The sequence below is a fragment of the Mercenaria mercenaria genome, chromosome 3, assembly GCF_021730395.1.
Source record: "Mercenaria mercenaria strain notata chromosome 3, MADL_Memer_1, whole genome shotgun sequence".
Classification (NCBI taxonomy): domain Eukaryota; kingdom Metazoa; phylum Mollusca; class Bivalvia; order Venerida; family Veneridae; genus Mercenaria; species Mercenaria mercenaria.
The window spans coordinates 32070363-32093684 of record NC_069363.1 but is presented as its reverse complement, the minus strand read 5'-3'; the positions used below and the strand labels follow the sequence as shown (position 1 = coordinate 32093684).

General features: G+C 35.9%; 1 protein-coding gene across 8 annotated transcripts in view; it reads right to left on the bottom strand.

Moving 5' to 3' along the window:
• LOC123525163 (interleukin-6 receptor subunit beta-like) overlaps positions 1-23322 on the bottom strand; it is a 199339-nt gene that overhangs the window by 72809 nt on the left and 103208 nt on the right. Inside the window, exon 1 of one of the 8 annotated variants that reach the window (XM_053538122.1) lies at positions 20056-20773. The exons of the other annotated variants lie outside the window; for them this stretch is intronic. The gene's annotated coding sequence lies outside the window, so the exon portion shown is untranslated. Of the gene's footprint in view, positions 1-20055; positions 20774-23322 lie in introns of those variants that run through there. 8 annotated transcript variants of the gene reach the window in all.

Genomic DNA, 23322 nt, shown 5'->3' with positions numbered 1-23322 from the left:
AAGATTTTTTAAGATTTCCTATGTAAAATCAAGTGACCCCTGGGCGGGGTCAAATTTGACCCTGGGGGACATGATTTAAACAAATTTTGTAGAGGTCCAATAGGCAATGCTACATGTCAAATATCTAAGCTCTAGGCCTTCTAGTTTATTTTTAGAAATTTTTTGAAGATTTTCATATGTAAAATCAAGTGACCCCTGGGGTGGGGTCAATTTTGACCCCGGGTCATGATTTGAACAACTTTAGTAGAGGTCCACTATGCAATGCTACATGTCAAATATCTAAGCTCTAGGACTTCTTGTTTATGAGAAGAAGATTTTTTAAGATTTTCCTATATAAAATCAAGTGACCCCTGGGGCGGGGTCAATTTTGACCCCAGGGTCATGATTTGAACAAAACTGGTAGAGGTCCACTAGGCAATGCTTCACACCAAATATCTAAGCTCTAGGGCTTCTGGTTTTTGAGAAGAAGATTTTTAAAGTTTTTCCTTTTGGTTGCCATGGCAACCAGAATTCTGTATGGAATTCAATTCTTTGAACAATTTTTAAAGAAGACCATCCAAGGAACATCCCTGTGAAGTTTCATCAAAATTGGCCTGTTGGTTTAGGAGGAGATGTTGTTTAAAGGAAAGTGTGGACGGACGGACGGACGGACGGACGGACGCCGGACGGTGAGCGATCACAATACCTCACCCTGAGCACTTTGTGCTCAGGTGAGCTAAAAAGCATAAACTCAGTGTAAGCACTAAACATCGCTCCATAAATACTGAGGTCAGCGAAAATGAAAGTACACTTTGGCAGGCTAAATGACATAATTTTAAGACTGGTTTGCATATTGTTTTGAACACTACGGATCAGCGACTAAGATGTTATTGGATCAGTCTAAAATCTCACATGCACATCTTTACAATTGCCTCCGGGTGTGATTAAATGGTTAATTGTTTGCAGATTATGACAGCAGGTGGTAAGATAATCAATGCCTCGGACGTGAAATTTCTTTATAAACAAAGGGATTATAGACAACTTATGATTTTTCGACAGATGACTTTTTTTTGTATTTATTTTTTACGGGAGATTTTCATGTTCCAGTGGGAGACCAGGAGATATACTGAAAATACAGGAGAGATACCACATGTATGCTCGTGTTGTGGCAGCTTGTTATTACATTTGGTTTGATGTACTTGCAAAATGTGTGAAAACATGTTGGGGAAAGTGTTACACAGGTTTTGTTAAAAACTTAATGAGTTATAGAAATGCATTGTAAAGTATATATTTAAGAAAAAACAGCATTTATTTATCTTAAGCTTTAACATGTGCTCTTAATTTTTCATTTTATACAAAATTAATTTAAGACACTGGGTCCTGATACAGGCTTTTAGCTATGCTCGAGTTATAGGTAGTTACTCCCCTTGAATTCTTTTCAATGTAAAGGTATGCGGTGTAAACAAAAAACGATTTTCTTAATTTTCTTGAGACAGGGAAAAACGTGGTCTTGTTCTGTGCCTGTGTATAGGCTGCACCGGTCCTGACCAGAATCTCGGTAAAAAATGTGCGTCTTATACTCGTACGATGACGGTATATGGTTTCATGACTCTAGATAAAATATTTTTCAAGATAAACAAACTTTTAAGCACTTTACATGTTTTTTTCCAGTAAGAAAAGGACCATAACTTTGTCTGGCTGAGTGAATTCCCAAACAGAACACAACATCCTCTAATATTTATAACTCGGTCAAATACGGAGAAAAACTTTCATACTCTTTATGCATATTTTAAGGGCCATGTCTCTATTTTGTCCAAACCAAATCTCAAACAAAGATGCTAGGAGCAAAACTTCATTATCTGGGTAATATTCCTATAATGTTTTATTATCTTAGGTCAAATACATGTTAAGACACATGTGACACAAACTTTTAGGCCCTTTTTATGCCTATTTTTTAAATAAACCATGGGCCATAACTCTGGTCTGGGTGCTGTATAACAATCTTAAAGGTGGTCAATCATATTTGAGCTGCATTTTATGACATTTTTCAGTTTTCATATATTCTGCTAGAGATTTATCTGAGGACAAAAAGAAACATTACAAAGAGTTACCCTAGATTCCCATGTATTAGGTGCACCCGTGTATAATGCGCTTCTGCTTCTGCCTTTGTGACCTGTGTCTGGTGTGTATGATAATATGTAAGAATCACTCAAAGGGTTATTGCAACACTCGAAGTTCAACAAACCCAGTCGAAAAATTGACAGTTTATTACCATGGTAATTCATGGTCATAGGACAATGGTTTGCCATGGATGTGGTAATTGGCGTCACAGTCACAAAACATGGTATCAGACCATTGTCAAAAACCATAGTCAACCATGGCTGTGGACCACAGTCAACCAAGGTCCACCATCATGGTCGACCCTGGTGATAATAGAGTATCCAACTGTATAAATTTGAATTTAAAAGGGTTGTGAAAATACACGACAACTGCAGTCTATATCCATTTTTACAAGGTAGTCATTTATTTGTCATTAAAGTGCTAAGATGACAACAAAATATAGTCAGACTATGAAAGTTTACCTTTGAATCTGTCTATAAATGCAGGAAAACTATTAAACTTCTGGTGCCAAATAGAGAATAATAGGTTAACGTCGATCGGGGTATTATCGGACAAACCAATGAACATCGGTTATTCTAAAAGACATAATCATAAAAATGCATTATTACATCGGTCACATGTTTTTTAAAGTTTATGCCGCCTGATTTCAGATGACTACAGAAGCAACAGCGATAAAAGGTAACAAAAATACAAACAAAAAGATTCTCCTATGCAGAATAAATCCACTTCCTGTTACAAATATTAACATTCCGATATAACATTTGTTGGAATATTTCTTTGAAAACATGTACAATGATGTGCTCAAGTGGTGATTTGGCACCAGTGTTTACAGTCGGTTTGATAAACAAACAATGCAAGGTACAAATGTACTTTGTATGACAGAGACGCTTTGCTCTCCATGGAGGCCCGTCAAGGGGTATTTTTGAACACTTGTTTAAAAAAATTGGGAGACTACATTAACCAAATTAATAATAAATTTTACAACACTCCAAATTTTCTGCTTGTTGCTTGCAAAACTTTAATTATAATTGCTGAAGGGGTTGGTGGAGACACAGACCAAAAAGAAACCCCCTCCTGCACCTACCCCTATTCGTCTCGTATTCGCACCCGCTTCCAGAAAATCCTTGCTACGCCTATTGCATACTATTACAGTAATTAGCTGAAAGACTTTATTTTTACGAACTTTGTCCGATAATACCCCGATCGACGTTACTGTCTTTTGAGAAAGGGTTTCTCAGACGAGGCTAGATATGGTCCTGGAAGGAGTCACAGGCTTGCAGAGCTCCTTCCGGACCATATCTAGCCAAGTCTGAGATATCCCTTTCTCAAAAGACAGTTACCTATTCTTCTATTTATCATGCCATTATTAACAACTTTTATTGTACCTTCATGCGAAATAAAGGGCAAAACGTGGGGGTAGAATAAATTTTGCTGTTTTGCTGGACTTCTTCAAAATGACACCATCTTCTTACGGGGAATAACTGCTAAAAACAATTTATGCAATTATTTTTATAAACACGCTCTTATTAGGTAAGACCATGTCACTCATGTATAGCATATGCCTACCGTATTTGCAATTTCTACAAAAGTTTTTATAACAGAAACATTCGAGAAATGGAAAAAGACTCATATAAAGCGTTTGTTCAGGATTTTAGCTCTCTGCACTTAAATCAAGAGATTTTGTATCTGGAATGAAATGTTATTGAATAAATCATCGAGGAAACGGTAATGCCTATTTTTTCTGTCAAGCGGCATTGTGGCTTGTGTATTTAAGGTTTAGGAGTATATCACCAAAACACAGAAATATTTTATAAACAAATAACATCGTTACCAATATTTTACTTAACCATTACATGTTCTGCCGTACTGTCCCGTACTGAAAATATTCTAAAAAAGTTGTCCCCCTTTGAAAATGAATGCCATTTGTAAAGAAACAAGCAAATTCGATGAATTGGTAACCCCCGCCGAAAAGGGTTTGTGGTCAGGAATGGCAAAAAAAAATATCTGGCAAAAAGTTAAGGATATTACTAAGAAGCAAATAATTTCATTTGTCAAAATCAATTTAACAGAAAATGAATGCTATTTTTTGGTTGGGGAAGAGGGGGCAGCAGGGGTGACTTGGTGAGGGTACAAAACATCGATTATGATTGTCATTGATCATTGATGTTGATTATAAATATTGAAATATTGATGGAAAATTAAAAATGAAAAAAAAAAAAAAAAAAAATGGGGGGGGGGTGGGGATGACTTGGTGGAGGAGTGAGGTGGGGGAACAGTACAACTTTGCATGTTGATAAATATTCATGGAAGGTTTGAAAATAATAATAATAAAAAGGAAAGAATTTTTTATTTTTTTAGGGGGGTTGGTGGGGTTGGGAGGGGGAGGGGGTGTGACGAAGGCAAGGTGGTGACCAGGTGTGGGTAAACAACTTCACATGTTTATACTAAATGTTCATGGAAAAGAATGAAAGAAGTTTTATGAAATTCTACCAATTGGTTGGTTTGTTATGTACAAATCTGTAGATTTTCAAACAATTAAAGGGCAATAACTCTAAGGAAAATTGACCAATTGAAAAAAAAAATGACAGACATCATTGAAGTATGTTGGTTCATATTTATTCTAAGTTTCATGAAATTCCACCAGCTTGTTACTGAGAAATGGCTGCAGATGTGGATTTTTCATTTAATCAAGGGCAATAACTCTAAGGGAAATTGACCAATCCAAAAAAAACCTTGATGGGCATCATTGCAGTATGTTGGTTCATATTAATTTCAAGTTTCATAAAATTCTAGCTGCTAGTTACTGAGAAATGGCTGCAGACGGACATTTTTGGGCATTTTTCATTAAATCAAGGGCAATAACTCTAAGGGAAATTGACCAATCCAAAAAAAAACTTGACGGGCATCATCGCAGTATGTTGATTCATGTTTATTTCAAGTTTCATGAAATTCTACCAGCTAGTTACTGAGAAATGGCTGCGGACGGACGCACGCACGCACGCACACACGGACGTGACGGACGGACAACGCCATTTCAATACCCCCCTCCCGATTTCATCGGCGGGGGATAATAAAAATAAACAATTGCTGAAAACTGTGTTCCACCTAGTTACGTGAAATTTCAACACTCGCATGCTATCGCAAATGAATCAAAACAAACATGTGTAACAGTTCTTTAAAAATGGTGATTTTTTGAAGGCGTTTGACTGCCCGGAAGTGGGGCCCCTTTAGGCAGTCCTTTTTTTCGGAATTCAATGTTTATATTAGTATACTGACACTTGTTTTGTCGTTTTTGTAATGATAGCGTGTATATTACTCTACAAAACAAGTGTCAGTATACTGATATAAGCATTGAATTCCAAAAAAGGACTGTCTAAATAGGCCCCACTTCCAGACAGTCAAGCGCTTTTAAAAACTCACCATTTTCAAGGAACTGTTACACATGTTTGTTTTGATACATTTGTAATAGCGTGCGAGTGTTGAAATTTCACATAACTAGGTGGAACACAGTTTTCAGCAATTGTTTATTTTTATTACTTTACAAATGGCATTCATTTTCAAAGGGGGACAACTTTTCAGAATATTTTCAGTACGGGACAGTACGGCAGAACATGTAATGGTCAGGTAAAATATTGGTAACGATGTTGTTCGTTTATAAAATATTTATGTGTTTTGGTGATATACTCCTAAACCTTACGTCACATCTACCGTTTGCTTGGTGAGAATGGGTAGCCGACTTGCAACTGAACTTCGAATAGAAATTCACTTGGCAGCAAATTAGAATTATTCATTCATGTTTAGCAGAACAGAGATGTAAGGTATAAAACACAAGGTAAAATATTTGGGATTTTAAAGACCTATTTTAGTGCAGTAAGTTTAAATGCTAGACAGACACAATCTGATGTCCTTGGACTTTATCTTAGGTTTACACAGTGCAAAGTGTTCTCTGGTTACTAACATGAGAAAGGTTGCTTTTCTCAAACAGGCATTTGTTATAGTAATTGCACAATAAAATGCTGTCAGGTGTCCTTGGTGCATTGTAAAACTTGATAAATGTGAAAATTACTAACATGATCATGGTAGTCCATGGTTAATTATGGTTAAAAAAAGCTGACCATGGTAAACCATGGTCAAACTGTTGATCATCTTTTCTCACCATGGCCAAGCTCATCTCACCATTGTCGACCATGCTCCTGACCATGTTTTTCATCACCGTGGTATTTGATAAAAAAACATGGTTATCATGGTCAACCATGGTCATCATTTCGTCTGGGTGTGTTTCTAGGTACTTTGTAATAGCCATTTTATGGCAAACAAAAGATACAGACTCACAAAATCGGTTTACTGAAACTTTACAGGACACTCTTTCAAATGCTAATTGTATACAAATTACTTAAACCCACTGATGACCAGACAAGCAGACAATTTATTCCGGTTATTGATCAATGGAGTATGAGGTTTCATTGACCATTACAGACTTCTGATAGAAGTTTAAGTATTCAATGACCTTGTGAATATAATCGATACCACAATTTAGTATGTTGTCAAAAGCAGTTGTGAGAAAATCATTTAAGTAACCTTGAACAGTTAAATATTTAAAATCTCATGCCCAACAATATTTAATTTCAAACTACTTTTAATCAATATTTTTGCAAGATACAGTATTTGAAACAAAATTTAAACAAGAGCTGTCTCCATAGGGTGACACATGCCCCCGATGGCACTTTGAATGAATAGTTATGGCCGATGTTAGAGTTTAGGACCTTTGACCTACGGACCTGGGTCTTGCGCGCGACACGTCATCTTACTGTGGTACACATTCATGCCAAGTTATTTGAAAGTCCACCCATGGATGACAAAGATATGGACCGGACACAAATGCACTATCATGAAAAATGACCTTTAACGTCTAAATGTGACCTTGACCTTTGAGCTACGGACCTGGGTCTTGCGCGCGACACGTCTTACTGTGGTACACATTCATGCCAAGTTATTTGAAAATCCATCCATGGATGACAAAGATATGGACCGGACACGAATGCACTATCATGAAAAATGACCTTTAACTTCTAAGTGTGACCTTGACCTTTGAGCTACGGACCTGGGTCTTGCACGTGACAGGTCATCTTACTGTGGTACACATTCATGCCAAGTTATTTGAAAATCCATCCATCGATGACAAAGATATGGACCGGACACGAAAATTGCGAACAGACTGACAGACCGACAGACCAGCAGACAGACGGTTCAAAAACTATATGCCTCCCTTCGGGGGCATGAAAAAACAACAAACAAGAGGGCCAAAATGGCCCTATATCGCTCACCTGTTATCACTGCACTTAAGGACAAGAAGATCAAAGAATCATAATCCAGATCAATCAAAAGAATTATGAGAAAATACAGTTGAAATTTTCTTAAAGTTACTTCAAATAAAATCATTTTCAAATCAGGCCAGTAGTTTTATGCCCAAAGGATTACATCGAGCAAAATTTTGACCGATGAAGCCCAAAGGACAGAAACAACAAAGCTGCTATTAAGCCGAAAAGGTCAAAATAGCTAATTTTGGCCCTTTCAGGGGCCGTAACTCTGGAACCCATTAGGGGATCTGGCCGATTCAAGAAAGGAACCAAGACCTTATGGTGACACAAGTTCTGTGCAAGTTTGATTAAATTCAAATATAAAATGAAGCTGCTATTGTGCAGACAAGGTCAAAATAGCTAATTCTGGCCCTATCAGGGGCCATAACTTCGGAACCTATAAAGGAATCTAACCATTTCAAGAAAGGAACCAACATCTTGGTTCAATACAGGTTGTGTGCAAGTTTGGTTAAAATCAAATTATAAACAAGAGCTCGTCGAACACGAAATGCCCCCCTTGATGCATTTAGTAATTGCACAAGGAACAGAAATTATATGCACACTGTAAATAAGTATATGTAAACCATGTGACCCACAGGGTGGAGCCATATTTGACCCTTGGGGAATAATTTGAATAATCTTTGTAGAGGATCACTAGATGATGTCATATACAAAATATCAAATTCCTAGGCCCTGTGGTTTTTGACAAGAGGTTTTTCAAAGTTTTTTCCTATATAAGGCTATATAAACCATGTGACCCTAGGGGTGGGGCCATATTTGACCCCAGGGAAATAATCTGAACAATCTTGGTAGAGGACCACTAGATTTTGCTACATACTAAATATCAAAGCCCTAGGCCTTATGGTTTTGGACAAGAAGATCAGAAACCATTTAACTGTTCCTGGCCAATGTGACCTTGACCTTTGACCTAATGACCTCAAAATCAATAGGGGTCACCTGCTGGTCATGACCAACCTCCCTATCAACTTTCGTGATCCTAGGCCTAAGCGTTCTTGAGTTATCATCCGGAAACTGTTTTACTGTTCAGGGTCACTGTGACCTTGACCTTTAAAATACTGACCTCAAAATCAATAGGGGTCATCTGCTGGTCATGGCCAACCTAACTATCAATTTTCCTGACACTAGGCCCAAGCGTTCTTGAGTTATTGCCTGGAAACCATTTTACTGTTCCTGGTCACTGTGACCTTAACCTTTGACATACTGACCTCAAAATCAATAGGGGTCACCTGCTGGTCATGACCAACATCCCTATCAACTTTCGTGATCCTAGGCCTAAGCGTTCTTGAGTTATCATCCGGAAACTGTTTTACTGTTCAGGGTCACTGTGACCTTGACCTTTAACATACTGACCTCAAAATCAATAGGGGTCATCTGCTGGTCATGACCAACCTCCCTATCAACTTTCATGATCCTAGGCCCAAGTGTTCTTGAGTTATCATCTGGAAACCGTTTTACTATTCAGGGTCACTGTGACCTTGACCTTTGACATACAGACCTCAAAATCAATAGGGGTCATCTACTGGTGATGACCAACCTCCCTATCAACTTTCATGATCCTAGGCCCAAGCGTTCTTGAGTTATCATCCGGAAACGAATAGGTCTACATTCCGACCGACCGACCGACCGACCGACAGACCGACATCTGCAAAACAATATACCCCTCCTTTTTCAAAGGGGGGCATAATGAAGCTGCTATTGTGCAAACAAGGTCAAAAAAGCTAATTTTGGCCCTTTCAGGGGCCATAACTCTGGAACCTGTTGCAAGATCTGGTCAGTTCCAGAAAGGAACCGAGATCTTATGGTGACACAAGTTTTGTGCAAGTTTGATTAAAATCAAATCATAAATGAAGCTGCTATGGTGCAGACAAGGTCAAAAAAGCTAATTTTGGCCCTTTTAGGGGCCATAACTCTGGAACACATTATGGGATTTGGTCGGTTCAAGAAAGGAACTGAGATCTTATGATGACACAAGTTTTCTGCAAGTTTAATTAAATTCAAATCATAAATGACGCTGCTATTGTGCAGACAAGGTCAAAATAGCTAATTTTGGCCCTTTCAGGGGCCATAACTCTGAAACATATAATGGAATCTGGCCAGTTCAAGAAAGGAACCAAGATCTTATGGTGACACAAATTGTGTGCAAGTTTGGTTAAATTCAATCATAAATGAAGCTGCTATTGTGCAGACAAGGTCAAAATAGCTAATTCTGGCCCTTTCAGGGGCCATAACTCTGGAACCCATGAAGGAATCTGGCCAGTTCAAGAAAGGAAAAAAGATCTCATGGTGATACAAGTGGTGTGCAAGTTTGGTAAAAATCAAATCATAAATGAAGCTGCTATTGTGCAGACAAGGTCAAATAGCTAATTTTGGCCCTTCAGGGGCCATAACTCTGGAACCCATAATGGGATCTGGCCGGTTGAAGAAAGGAACCAAGATCTTATGGTAATACAAGTTGTGTGCAAGTTTGGTTAAAATAAAATCATAAATGAAACCACTATCGTGCAGACAAGAAATTGTTGATGCACAAAAATAGCAAATTCTGGCCCTTTTAGGGGCAATAACTCTAGAACCCATGATGGGATCTGGCTAGTTTTTGAAAGGAACTGAGATATCATGCCAATACAAGTTCTGTACAAGTTTGATCAAAATTGCTTGCAAAATGTTGTCTCTATCTTGTTCACAAGAAATTGTGGACGGACGACGGACGGACGGACGGCGGACAAAGGGCGATCACAAAAGCTCACCCTGTCACTATGTGACAGGTGAGCTAAAACCATCATACAGGAAAAAGTCAAACTGTATAAATTTTTTAAAGAAATACATAACAATATAAGGTATCAAATACCACATTTAAATGACCAGTTTGAAATGTCTACAAAAAACTTCTGAAGAACAAATATTAACCGATCTTCCATGGTAAACAATTTTTTCAAGTAGACCGTTTGCTATTCAGTCAGTAAATTTTCTGTGAACACACCTTCAAATAATGAATGGTATTGCCCAAACTGAATGATGGACCAGTCCATTATAGAAATTTAGCATGGTAAGGGATAAATACCTAAAAAAACAATCAAGTCTTCTTTGGTATATTTGTGTACAGTATGGAGATTTATGCTTAATTTTCTTTACTGTACACCATAACATACATAATAAATTACTCCTTTGCTCTGGTATGGTCTATAAGATGTAAAGGAACCAACATGAGAACCAATCTGGTCTTGTCATGTAATGGCAGGTTGTAGGACACTATATCTCACTTGGAATAGCCAGACATATATGCATACAGCAAGTTTTTGCTTAAATTTCAATGTGGATGTAATTTTCATATTTTGATAGAATCTGAAAACAAGAGCACCGCCTTGCGTGTGCTGACACTCATCTGATTTTTTTGTATAATAGAAATATTGTTCTACCCATGATTTTCTAAGTCTAAAAAGGGCCATCATTCTTGCAAAAAGCAGGATAGAGTTATGTTTCTTGATGTACAGCGTCCGCTTATGATGGTGAAAAACTGTTGCATGTTTTAAAGCAATAGATTTGATAGTTTATGAGAAAAGCTGACTTAAACATAATACTCAACCAAGAAAACTGATTTTCTAAGTCCAAAAGGGGCAATAATTATTGCAAAAAGCTGGATGGAGTTATGTTTCTTGCTGTACTGGGTCAGCTTATGATGGTGAACAAGTGTTGCAAGTTTCAAAGCAATAGCTTTGATAGTTTAAGAGAAAAAGTTGACCTAAACATAAAACTTAACCAAGAAATCTGATATTTTCTAAGTCCAAAAGGGGCCATAAATCTTGCTAAAAGCAAGATGGAGTTATGTTTCTTGCTGTACAGGGTCAGCTTATGATGGTGAACAAGTGTTGCACGTTTTAAAGCAATAGCTTTGATAGTTTAGGAGAAAAGCTGACCTAAACATAAAACTTAACCAGGCAACGCCGACGCAGACGCCAACACCGATCAAGTGATGACAATAACTCGTCACTTTTTTTTTTTAAAAATCAGATGAGCTAAAAAATGACAGAAGTTGAAGTATTTGGTGGAGAAGGTGAATTATCTGGTGAAGTATTTGGTGAAGGAGAAGATGAATTATCTGGTGAAGTAGATGAATTATCTGGTGAAGGAGAAGGTGAAGTATCTGGTTAAGGAGAAGGTGAAGTATTTGGTGAAGGAGAAGGTGAAGTATCTGGTGAAGGAGAAGGTGAAGTATTTGGTGAAGGAGAAGGTGAATTATCTGGTGAAGGAGAAGGTGAAGTATTTGGTGAAGGAGAAGGTGAATTATTTGGTGAAGGAGAAGGTGAAGTATCTGGTGAAGGAGAAGGTGAAGTATTTGGTGAAGGAGAAGGTGAATTATCTGGTGAAGGAGAAGGTGAAGTATCTGGTGAAGGAGGTGAATTATCTGGTGAAGTGTTTGGTAAAGGAGAAGGTGAATTATCTGGTGAAGTATTTGGTGAAGGAGAAGGCGAACTATCTGGTGAAGGAGAAGGTGAAGTATTTGAAGGAGGTAAATTATCTGGTGAAGTATCTGGTGAAGGAGAACGTGAATTATCTGGTGAAGGAGAAGGTGAAGTATCTGGTGAAGGAGAAGGTGAAGTATCTGGTGAAGGAGGTGAATTATCTGGTGACATATCTGGTGAAGTATTTGGTGAAGGAGAAGGTGAAGTATCTGGTGAAGTATTTGGTGAATGAGATGAATTATCTGGTGGCATATCTGGTGAAGTATTTAGTGAAGGAGAAGGTGAATTATCTGGTGAAGTATTTGATGGAGGAGGTGACATAGGTATCTGGAAAAGAAAGTGAAGTATTTGGTGAAGTAAAGGGTGAAGTATTTGATGAAGTAGAAGGTGAAGTATTTGGTGGAGAAGATGAAAATAAAACAAGAAAGAATATCCAACAGGAAAAGCCACGTTCAAAACACGCAGCCTCCCCAAAGACACACACGAACAACCCTCGCACACAACACAAAAAATGAAACACAAAAGGACAAAACAAACAAATATAGGAACACAGTGGGGCACCGCCTTGGAACGGTCAGTGGCAAAACCACCACTGGGGAGTTTAAACCGATTTATGGTGCACCTAATCTCACTCTTACCCCCACCATGTTCCGAAGTCACAAGACAGTGTAAATAAAAGTAATCCCCGCCAGGTGAAACCCTAACATACGTAAAGGCAACAGAAGTCTTTGCTGAAGAAAAGGTTGAAATATCAATAATTTTGGCAAAGAAGTATTTGGTGGAAGAAAGGGTGGAGTTTCTGATAAAGGAGAAGGTTAAGTATTTGGTGGAGGCAGTGAAATATTTGTTGAAGTGAACTAAAATGCATGCACAAGTCAGTAAATATCAGGTCTAGTGAACATGATCTGATAGAAGATACATGACCCTATCTTTTGTAGCTGAATTATGTTTATAGTTTAAAGATTATTCATCAGTATAAGTATTTGTAACCTGAAATTGGTCTAGCTATATGCAACATCACTGTTTTGTGAACATTGTTCATTTTATACAGATTTGTGAAAAGAATTTAGTGCATTCATGCCTTATGGAAAACTGGCAGCATAATTATTAGATTCATAAAGGAGATAAATCAGAAAAAGTATTAGCTAATGCTGACGGGAGTCAATAAACCAGGAGATTTGCTGGACTTCTAATGAAGGCTGTCATTTAATGCTCCATAAATCACAACCATTTTGTCTAAAGATGGTGACCAGAAGTTGACAGACATGCCAATAATCTGGAGATTTACACAAGTCAATATTTCCAAATATGGATATAGTACATATACACAAACCAAGCAACTGCAAAATAAGAAATTATTCTGTGTAACAAACTAAGGAAATAATGAAAAAAATGAGCCACACAATGAGAAAACCAACATAGTGCTTTTGTGACCAGCATGAATCCAGACCAGCCTGCACATCTGCGCAGTCTGGTCAGGATCCATGCTGTTCACAAACTATTTCTCTAATTGCAACAGACTTTGAAAGCGAACAGCATGAATCCTGACCAGACTGCGCAGATGCGCAGGCTGGTCTGGATCCATGCTGGCCGCAAATGCACTATGCTGGTTTTCTCATGGTGCGGCACAAATTGGCCAGATGTTCCGTATTTCAAATGAAGCAGGTTTTATGTCACCAAAAAAGAATGTTATGGTAACTCAACGACAGCAGATTTTTTCACATTGATGTACTTTAGGGCAGAATAGTTTTGATTACAACCAAATTTCTTTTGTCTACACAGTAGCGTTGTTTTCTAGGGTTATTACAGCAGGGTTTTATTCAAATTTTAATCAATTATAATTATAATCAAAGCTGCTCTAAACAAAGGTAATCTATAGGGTAATGGTAAAAAGGTAAATGTAAAAGTGAATTTTATTTACCATCACTTTGTGAAACAATGTACATAAGGAGGCATGAGTTATCATACTCTTTATTGGGGCTATACACTGGGCATGTTAAAGAACCAGACTGTTGATTTGCAAAAAGCTAGCAGACCTGTATCTAAAAAGGATTTCTCTCTATCTGTTCTGCAGGCTTTATCTCACTCTATCCCTCTGGTCAGACCACTCCGTGTCTGTACTAGTAGAGGATGAATTTCGTGCCCTGTGTGGCTGCGTTTGGTATATCTAAAGTGCCTTTGAACCTGTTTATCATGAAAAGGGGCACTATATAAATCTGGCATAATAATAATAATTTCTTTTAAAAGGTAAAAACAAGAGTGTTTTCATGGCAGCTTCCAAAAGTACATATTAAGGTGAACAATGCATTATGTAAGTGTCTGATCTAGATTTTGCATAAGACCTTTCTTAATGTTAGACACAAGTCTGTTAAATTATCCAGAAACAGTTTCCTTTTCTGTCCTCAAAGTAATTTATTCCTCAAGGGAGACATAAGAGGAAACTGCTTTTAACACCCCTAATATGCCATACCATTTTCTGTAAGCTAAATAAATTGCTTTATACCCCTAAGGAATTAGGCTAAATGAAATCTACAAATAAGTTGAAAAATAAGCTGTGGACAGCAAAATTGATGTAAATCGTATTCTTGAAATTCTAACACTCTAACACTCAGTGCTTCAAAACACTGGCAGAAAACAGACTCAAATAAAAGCATTTTGAATAAGCAGAACAATGAATGTGCCCACAGGCTAAGTTTGCTGCTGGAAGTGTACATGCAGGATTGTAGATTGAAGAGGTAATGTGTTGTGGTGAACTGCAGATGAGGAACACCAAGATACAATATTAAGAAACTGTCAAGAGAGTGCCAAACTGTCAAAATATAAACCTGTTACAATAAATTACTTTGGACTGTTCAAAAACTCTACTTACTGAGCAGAACTGTTGTCAATTTTCCCTATTTCAACTAATTCAAGGGCCATCACTCCACAGCAACAAAGAATACCCAGGTGAACATCAAACTTGGAACCTAGTAAGTCATATTATGTTCATATAATGTTCATGCCAAGTGTTCATATTACTAGTACTACTGTATAAATGGACTAAGAGAGGTGGGAGTGGAGGTGGTGGGAACAAATCAAGCAACAGTTTAAATAATTACTACAAGTTACTACAAGAAGTACAGAGCCTAAACGAAACATAAGATGACCTTTGACTCCTAAGTGTGACCTTGAACTCGATGTGCGTCATCCAGAACATGCCCTTTGCATGCTATCACAATGTGGAAAATATTTGTGTCAAGTTTCTTTGAAATCCTTCAAGGAATTTAAGAGTTACAGAGACACGAAATTGCTAACAGACGGACGGACAGACACCAGCGTCATAACATAATATGTCCCTTCAGGCATACAATAAGAGCAAAACAGATAAAACTGCATAACGCTGAATTCAAAACTGAATGAAGTCAAAGAGTACAGCTAATGAAGACATTTTTAGGATACAAAATTTTTATATAGTGCAAAATAAGGAAAACAGCCTAAGATTAATCAGTGCCAGGTCATTACTTACAGGCAATATCACTTAATATAGATCGCTTTTCCTGCAATGTATCAATAAAAAGGCTGGATTTTCATACTTGTACCTGGTCAGATCTCATAGTTTATGCCAATTAGTGCTTGAGATATTAAAATTCAGAAAATTACCATCTTGCACACTGTCTGTATGCATTCCAAAATGTACTTGCAAAACTTGTAAGTTTTTAACATTTTTATTTATGTGCAATGAATAACTAGCTATGCTATTCTGTAATCACTCATACAGTAGAAGATTTTCATTTGCATTTGGAAGGTGCTTGTTCCCTTGAAGAAATAAAGTAATTAATTTGGTTGAGATTTAATGTGCATGTAGGTAAGTGTAGAACATCCAGTGCATATCTGTATAAAATTACCTGTTCCAGACAAACTTTATATTTCTGAAATGTAAACCGCTAGTTTCAGATGAAATTTCAATACTTTGACTTCCTTGTCCTCAGACTCTTACCAAAATATTAAATAACAAAACATATCCATGCACATTTAACATTTTTCAAGTTTTTTTAGATACTGATCATTTGTAAACTCCTTTTTAAAGAAATATGGAGAATGTAGCTGTTCTTGGCATTTACTGTAATTAATATAAATAATAATAATAATAACTTTATTTCAAGAGATGACCCAGTCCTCCCTGTGACTTAGTCATTATGATTCAAAGTTAGAAAGACTGAGATTAGGTCTCGTGTATGCCAGGGTCTGTATATAACTTGATCATATATCCTTAGGACAGCCGCACATTTTTATGCAGTCTCGCCAGGCATGTTTTTGACAACACAGAAAATGATGTCACTCAACCTTCAGCTATTTCCGGAAGTAAAGAAAATGAAAGTAGAAATGCTAAACTGCCCCTGTGAAAAAGGTTCATGAACAAAAAAGTTCATGAACTACAATAAAAAGTTCATGAACTTAAATTCATGAAGTCTCAAGTTCAAGAATATTACTTTCATTTCATGAACTTGTAAATGTAGTTCATGAACATTTCAGAAAATCCATTAAATGATTTAAGAAATTCATGAGTTTGAAAATGAAATTCAAATAATAATTAAAATTGTGATTCAGGAACTACAGGGTTATGACCCTGTAAAAAATGTTCTAGAACTAGTATTAAGTTCTTGAACATTCAAGAACTTCTCAAGAACTTAGAGAACTGTTCATGCACCAACATAACGGTTCTTAGACTGTGATTCTAGAACAATGATAGTTCTTGAACACTGGTTCAGAAACTGCAAAATTTCAAGAACTTATAGAACTTTACCAGTTCCTGAACAGTTACTGTTGGTCTAGACTAAGACTAAGAACCAAAATTGTTCATGAACACAGGTTCATTAAAAGTACTAAAATTCAAAACCTTTTTCTAGTTCAGTGTAACCAGTTCTTGAACCCAATTGTGAGTTTCTGAACTGTTCATTCATTAAACATAAAACTTAGGTTTATTACCTTTTACAATAAATGAATACGTTTCATAAATGTTCATGAACATTAAACTGATAATGTGGCATGATCAGTTTCCATTATTTTGTTGCATGCTGGGAAATTTTTTGCACATGTGATTCAGCAAGTTTGTGCAGTAAATAAGAAGGTAATAATTATTATACTACAGTTAGGAATTGTTTAAAAGGAACCTGAGTATACTGAAAATCAAATAAGTAATTATGGTTTTGTCATAAATCATCCATTTAAAAAAAATAAAGTCCTTTTAAAATGTCACAAGTTTTCACGACCCTGAAGCAAAGCTGGTACATGTACCTGAATTTCAATCTTGAGATTAAAGTAAATTATACATTGTTTAACTTAATGTTTTGTATTTTATACAGCAATTGTTTACTTCTTATTATGCTCCCAATCCCACTCTAGTTAACTGTTTTACTCAACATGTCATTTGTTGAGGGTTGAAAATGTCATTGTCACAATGACTCAGCAGACTAAAAAAAAAACAGTCTCTGACCAGGCTAACTGAACAACACTTTGACCTACAGGATTTTTTCTTGTATCAAGCTCTTCCGGAATTGTTAAAAGAATTCCATTATATGCAGATCTCTCAGGCGTTACACTCCTACCAGGTTTCCTCGACTAGTTCATGAATTTGTTCATGAATAAATTCATGAACTTTTCTTCTTCTTTTTTTTTTTTTACAAAAATAGTTCATGAATAAATATTCATGAAAATCAAAATGTATGTTTCATGAATTTCAATATTCATGAACTAGTTCATGAATTAAAATTCATGTATGATTTTTAATTCATGAACAAGTTCATAAATATCGAGTTCATGAAAACCAAAATTTATGTTTCATTAATTTCAATATTCATGAATTTGTTCATGAATATATATTCATGAGAATCAACATTTATGTTTCATGAATTTCAGTATTCATGAACTTGTTCATGAATTAAAATTCATGAATAGATATTCATGAGAATCAAAATTTAAGTTTCATGAATTTCAATATTCATGAATTTGTTCATGAATTAAAATGCATGAATAAATATTCATGAGAATCAAAATATATGTTTCATGAATTTCAATATTCATGAACTTGTTCATGTATTATTTTAAGTCCATGAATATCGAAATTCATGAAAAATAAATTTTGACTCTCATGAATATTTATTCATGAACTATTTCATGAATAAATTCATGAAGTTCATGAACCTTTTTCACAGGGGTAATTTTGTAAAATGCGAAGTTGAGTTATTGACCCTTTGCATTGCATGTCATATCATGACAGTGAACAAGTGTGTGAAATTTCAATCCTTTCCCATTAGTGGGTACTGAGATACCAGCTTACATACAAAAATTTAACCAAAAATTTCTATGTTGAAAAAGGGGCATAATTTTGAAAAAAAAAGCAAAATAAAGTTATGGGACCTGCTTTGTGCATGTCAGATCATGACAGTGAACAAGTGTGTGAAGTTTAAATCCATTCCAATTAGTGAGTACTGATCGAGATACCAGTTTACATACAAAACCTTAACCAAAAAATTCTAAGTCGAAAAAGGGGCATAATTTTGTAAAAAAGCAAAATAGAGTTATGGAACCTGTGCAATGTAAGTCAGTTTATCACATTCAATAAGTGTGTGAAGTTTCAATCCATTCCCACAAGTGGTTGCTGAGATACCAGCTTACATACAAACACTTAACCAAATCGGGATGCGGACGTGGACGCATGGGTGAGTCCAATAGCTCTACTATTCTATGAATAGTCGAGCTAAAAATGCCCAAAAATATTGGTGAAGATTTATGAGTGCCAGTAAATATTTAAAACGGAATGAACTATGAACTGGCATCGTCTCTGAACATAATTTTATTCTTAATAATTCACAGCCAAGCACTGCTTTCTACAATAGTATGTATCAAAGTAATTTCACGACTATTTTTGTTTGATTAAAGTAAAATTCTAAAGCATATTTCCTTTCATAATTTTGACATGCCGTTTTGTGCCTTTTCATTCAACATACACTCAATTATTTGAAATAAATTGAATCTTACAATTTGACACCTTTTCAAGAAAATTAGGACCATAGTCTAACAATAAATTTATAATGGCTTTCTTCATCAAATTCTGAATTAACATACAACATGCATTAACATGCATTACAATACTACAAAATTTCAATGTAAATTTACTGATGATAAATGATAGTTTAAATGAAATTAAATTTGTCACCACAGTACAAGATGATGCGCTCACTCTTGTTGCACTAACATGACTATATAATTATGTATACCTAATAGGCTATTATCAATGTATCAACCTGTATTTCATGCTTTTCAGTGGGTTACTAAAATATAGTTACATTTATAACTTCAAATTTTCACTTATAGAACTTGCTTGAATGCATAAGAAAATTAAGATTTAGCAGTAATTATCACCAAACCACAGAAATATATGGTAAATGAACAACATCTTTACCACCAACCAACTGTCTAATACATGTTGTGTGTGACTGAATACTTGAAATATTCTCCAAAAGTTGTCCCCCTTTTGAAAGGAATGTCATTTATAAAGCAATCAACACAGCTGATGAAAATTAGATTAAATCTAGTTTTGTGAAATATCAGCACTGGGACTTATTAATAATTGCAAATGCATCAAAACGAAAAACATGTCAAAGTTCTTTGAAAAAATTGCTGAACTGTCCAAAAGCATGGTGCCTTTATTCAGTTCTTTGCAAGAATCTAATGCATATATCAGTTAACTTGCAATCTTTTTACAGAATAATATACATGTTTTATATGCTATTTCAATTTCATATAAAACGCCTCTTTCTTTCTATGATTTGTTGATTGAATTTTTTCTATTCAAAATGTGAACCTTACCAATAATTATAAATAATCAGGAATTCTTTCCAGTATGTACAACAACTAAGATTTCTAAGTATATATTATATGCCTACAAAAACATAAAGATATGCATACCATGGTATTAAAATGTAGAAGAAATTGAAAAATCAATTTTGTTTTAAATGTATGATTGAACTAGCTCTACCAGTATATCAAAATTGTCACTCTTGCCTTTATCTGATCTTAGTCTGTGAAGATATGAAACAAAAAGATATCCTCTATACGATATACATCAAAAGGAAGTTTACCTCTCTTTAAGTGTTAGCATCCTTTTTGTTACAAAATCAAATGTATCCTTTTACTAGAAAATAATGTATATTCTTCTTGTATCAGCTGTTCAAGAATGCATACATAAATCCTTTCTACCAGAAAAACACAGTTTAAATTGTCACACTGCATAACAGTGTTTTAGATACCTATATATTGACATACAGATAAACAGTGTCAGCTAGAAGCTTGCTACCCTAATATCAAGCCTCTATTTACTGAGAGGTACAATTATCGGAAAACAATTAGAGCTCAGTGTAACCAGCGTTCATACACACAATACCCTATTAGGAGGAAACTGGAATCTAATGGAAGAAAATGTTTCTATAGAACACACAGCTGGACAGAGAAAACCGGAATCTAATAGAAGGAAAAAGTCTTTCTACTGAACACATAGCTGGACAAAGGACTGAAATCAGGATCAATTTTACCATACAAAAATATTTAGAATTTTTCAATTTTCCTGACGGAAGTGTTTAAACAATTAACAGATTTTTTCAGGCCGGACATGGTCTTTATCTAACCACAAAAAAAAATAAAAAAAATTTGCACCATAATATGAACTGACACTACTTTCACAGGTCACCTAGTTCTGTTATCAAATTTTGGTCAAAAGGATTAAAGTTGATCACCTACATTGCAACATTGCAAATAAAAATATATCTGTAACCATGTGCTTTAAGCATTGATCTTCCTTTCCCCACCCACCACACTAATCAAACATAAACAGTTTGAAAAATGGTTGTGCTTTTTTTTTCAAGCAGGTAGAACAGGAAGAATTTCAAAATGGTGTAACAGTTCTGACTATTTCAGAACCAGTATATCTGAGAGACTTGAGAGGCACAAGCTGAGCAAGAAGGCCTCGATCATCAGCAATACGCACAGAGTTAGGTGTAGGTACAGGACAGGGATGCTTCTGCCTGTAAGGGGCTCTAATCCTAGAAATTTATGAAACACTGGTATGAAATGGTGGACACTTGCGCATTTCTGGGTACTTTGATGGTGGCTTGTCATGTAATGAAATAAAAATGCCAAACCTTTTGCAACATGCTCGAGTACAAAAAGCACAATTTTATTATTGGATGAGTAAGTATTACAGATCTATTACATGGAATAGTTAGAACTGAATTTTGTCAGAGATCTAACTGACCAATCAGCATCCAGGTTGGTATTTTTGCCTCTCTTACCCAATGATTCAACACAACCAAGGGTTAAATTTTGATAATGTGTGATCAATGTATGATAATATCTTTATGAGACCTCTACCCTCAAATTAGAAGGACTCTAACATAAGGAACAGCTTTAATGACCTCTTTTCTACCTTTAGAAGTCTGTTTACACCTTAACAGGTAAAGTTTATTACCTTGTTACAATCCATTCATTGATACTTGACCAATATATGACAATGTGAAATTCTGTTATGCTTGATAATGACTCAGCTTTTATATTGCAGGATTGCTATAGACCATTAAAGCATTTTCATTCATTTTATAATTTCCAGTTTCTATCATGTTATAAACTCCAATTTAATGATAAATGGTTCTACTTAAATCAATAAGGTGACTTCAAACCTTGCAACAACAAGCAAAATCTTGGTTTATTTAGACACAGCAAGTCTTCGTTCCACTCAAAGTGTAGCCTGGGTGCCTATTTTAGTAAAATTAACAAAAACAGAAAACAAAACATACCTTAGCAAACAAAGTCACTGCTTGATAACTAATGTACCACACATGCAATATCTTGCCTATTATGAGGAAAAATCATGTTTATTGAAATCCTTCAAACCACACCTGAGTGGTGACTCCAGGCAAACAGAAAATTAAGTACAGACATTATATGCACTACATTTATAATTACCAAGGAACCAGAAGGGTCCTAAGTCTGATCTTCCTCAAACATACTCACTGAATCTTGCTAGGCTGCATTTTGATTGCAGTTTACATTTCTACCATGTCTTGTTGAAACCTTTCAAATTGTGCCTAAGATATGGCTCCGGAAGTAAGGAAATATTGAACATGACCTATCACTAATGGTGATAAAATCCCCAGACAGCAGCTTATTGACAGAGGAACAGGGTACTGAAAATATGATGCATTGCTTTGTATATTGTATAGGGAGAAAATGTAAAAAACAAGAGGGCCATGAAGGCCCTGTATCGCTCACCTGACGTTTCATTAAGATATGGACATAAATGTGGCCTCTACAGTGCTAACTAGCTTTTCCTTTGATTTGACCCAGTGACCTAGTTTTTGACCACACACGACCAAGATTCGAACTTGACCTAAAAATCAACAAGATTTAACATTCTGACTAAGATTCATGAAGATATATCATAAATGTTGCCTCTAGAGTGTGAACAAGCTTTTCCTTTGATTTGACCTAGTGACCTAGTTTTTGACCCCAGATGACCCAATATCGAACTCATCCAAGATTTTATTGAGGATAACATTCTGACCAAGTTCCATTAAGATTGGGCCAAAATTGTGACTTCTAGTGTTAACAAGCTTTACCTTTGATTTGACCTGGTGACCTAGTTTTTGACCCCAGATGACCCAATATCGAACTCGTCCAAGATTTTATTGAGGGTAACATTCTGACCAAGTTTCATTAAGATTGGGCCAAAATTGTGACCTCCAGAGTGTTAACAAGCTTTTCCTTTGATTTGACCTGGTGACCTAGTTTTTGACCCCAGATGACCCAATATCGAACTCATCCAAGATTTTATTGAGAGTAACATTCTGACCAAGTTTCATTAAGATTGGGCCAAAATTGTAACCTCTAGAGTGTTAACAGTCAAATTGTTGACGACGACGCCGATGCCGACGGACGGACGGACGACGGACACAAAAGCTCACCTCTGAGCACTTTGTGCTCAGGTGAGCTAAAAATGCACAAAAAAACGTTGTCAAAACTGTACAAAATCTCCAAATTTCATTGCTGTAGCTTAAAAAGAAGGAAGTAGGTCAGTAGGTCAAAATCAAGGTCACTGAAAGTCAGTTTTGAGATGTGTGTTCAAAACTGTGTAAGTGGGTCCCAATTTTATGGCATATCTTAAAAAAGAAGAAAGTAGGTCAGTAGGTCAAGGAACCATGTAATCACTAAGGGTCATCAACTAGTTATAATAACAGCATATGAAATATGTTAGAAAATTATTGAAGTTTTTTCCAATGTAACTCTATTCATATCTGAAACAAATAAAGGGCAATAACTTCGCGAAAAATTATTAAAATGAAACGTGCTTCACACAT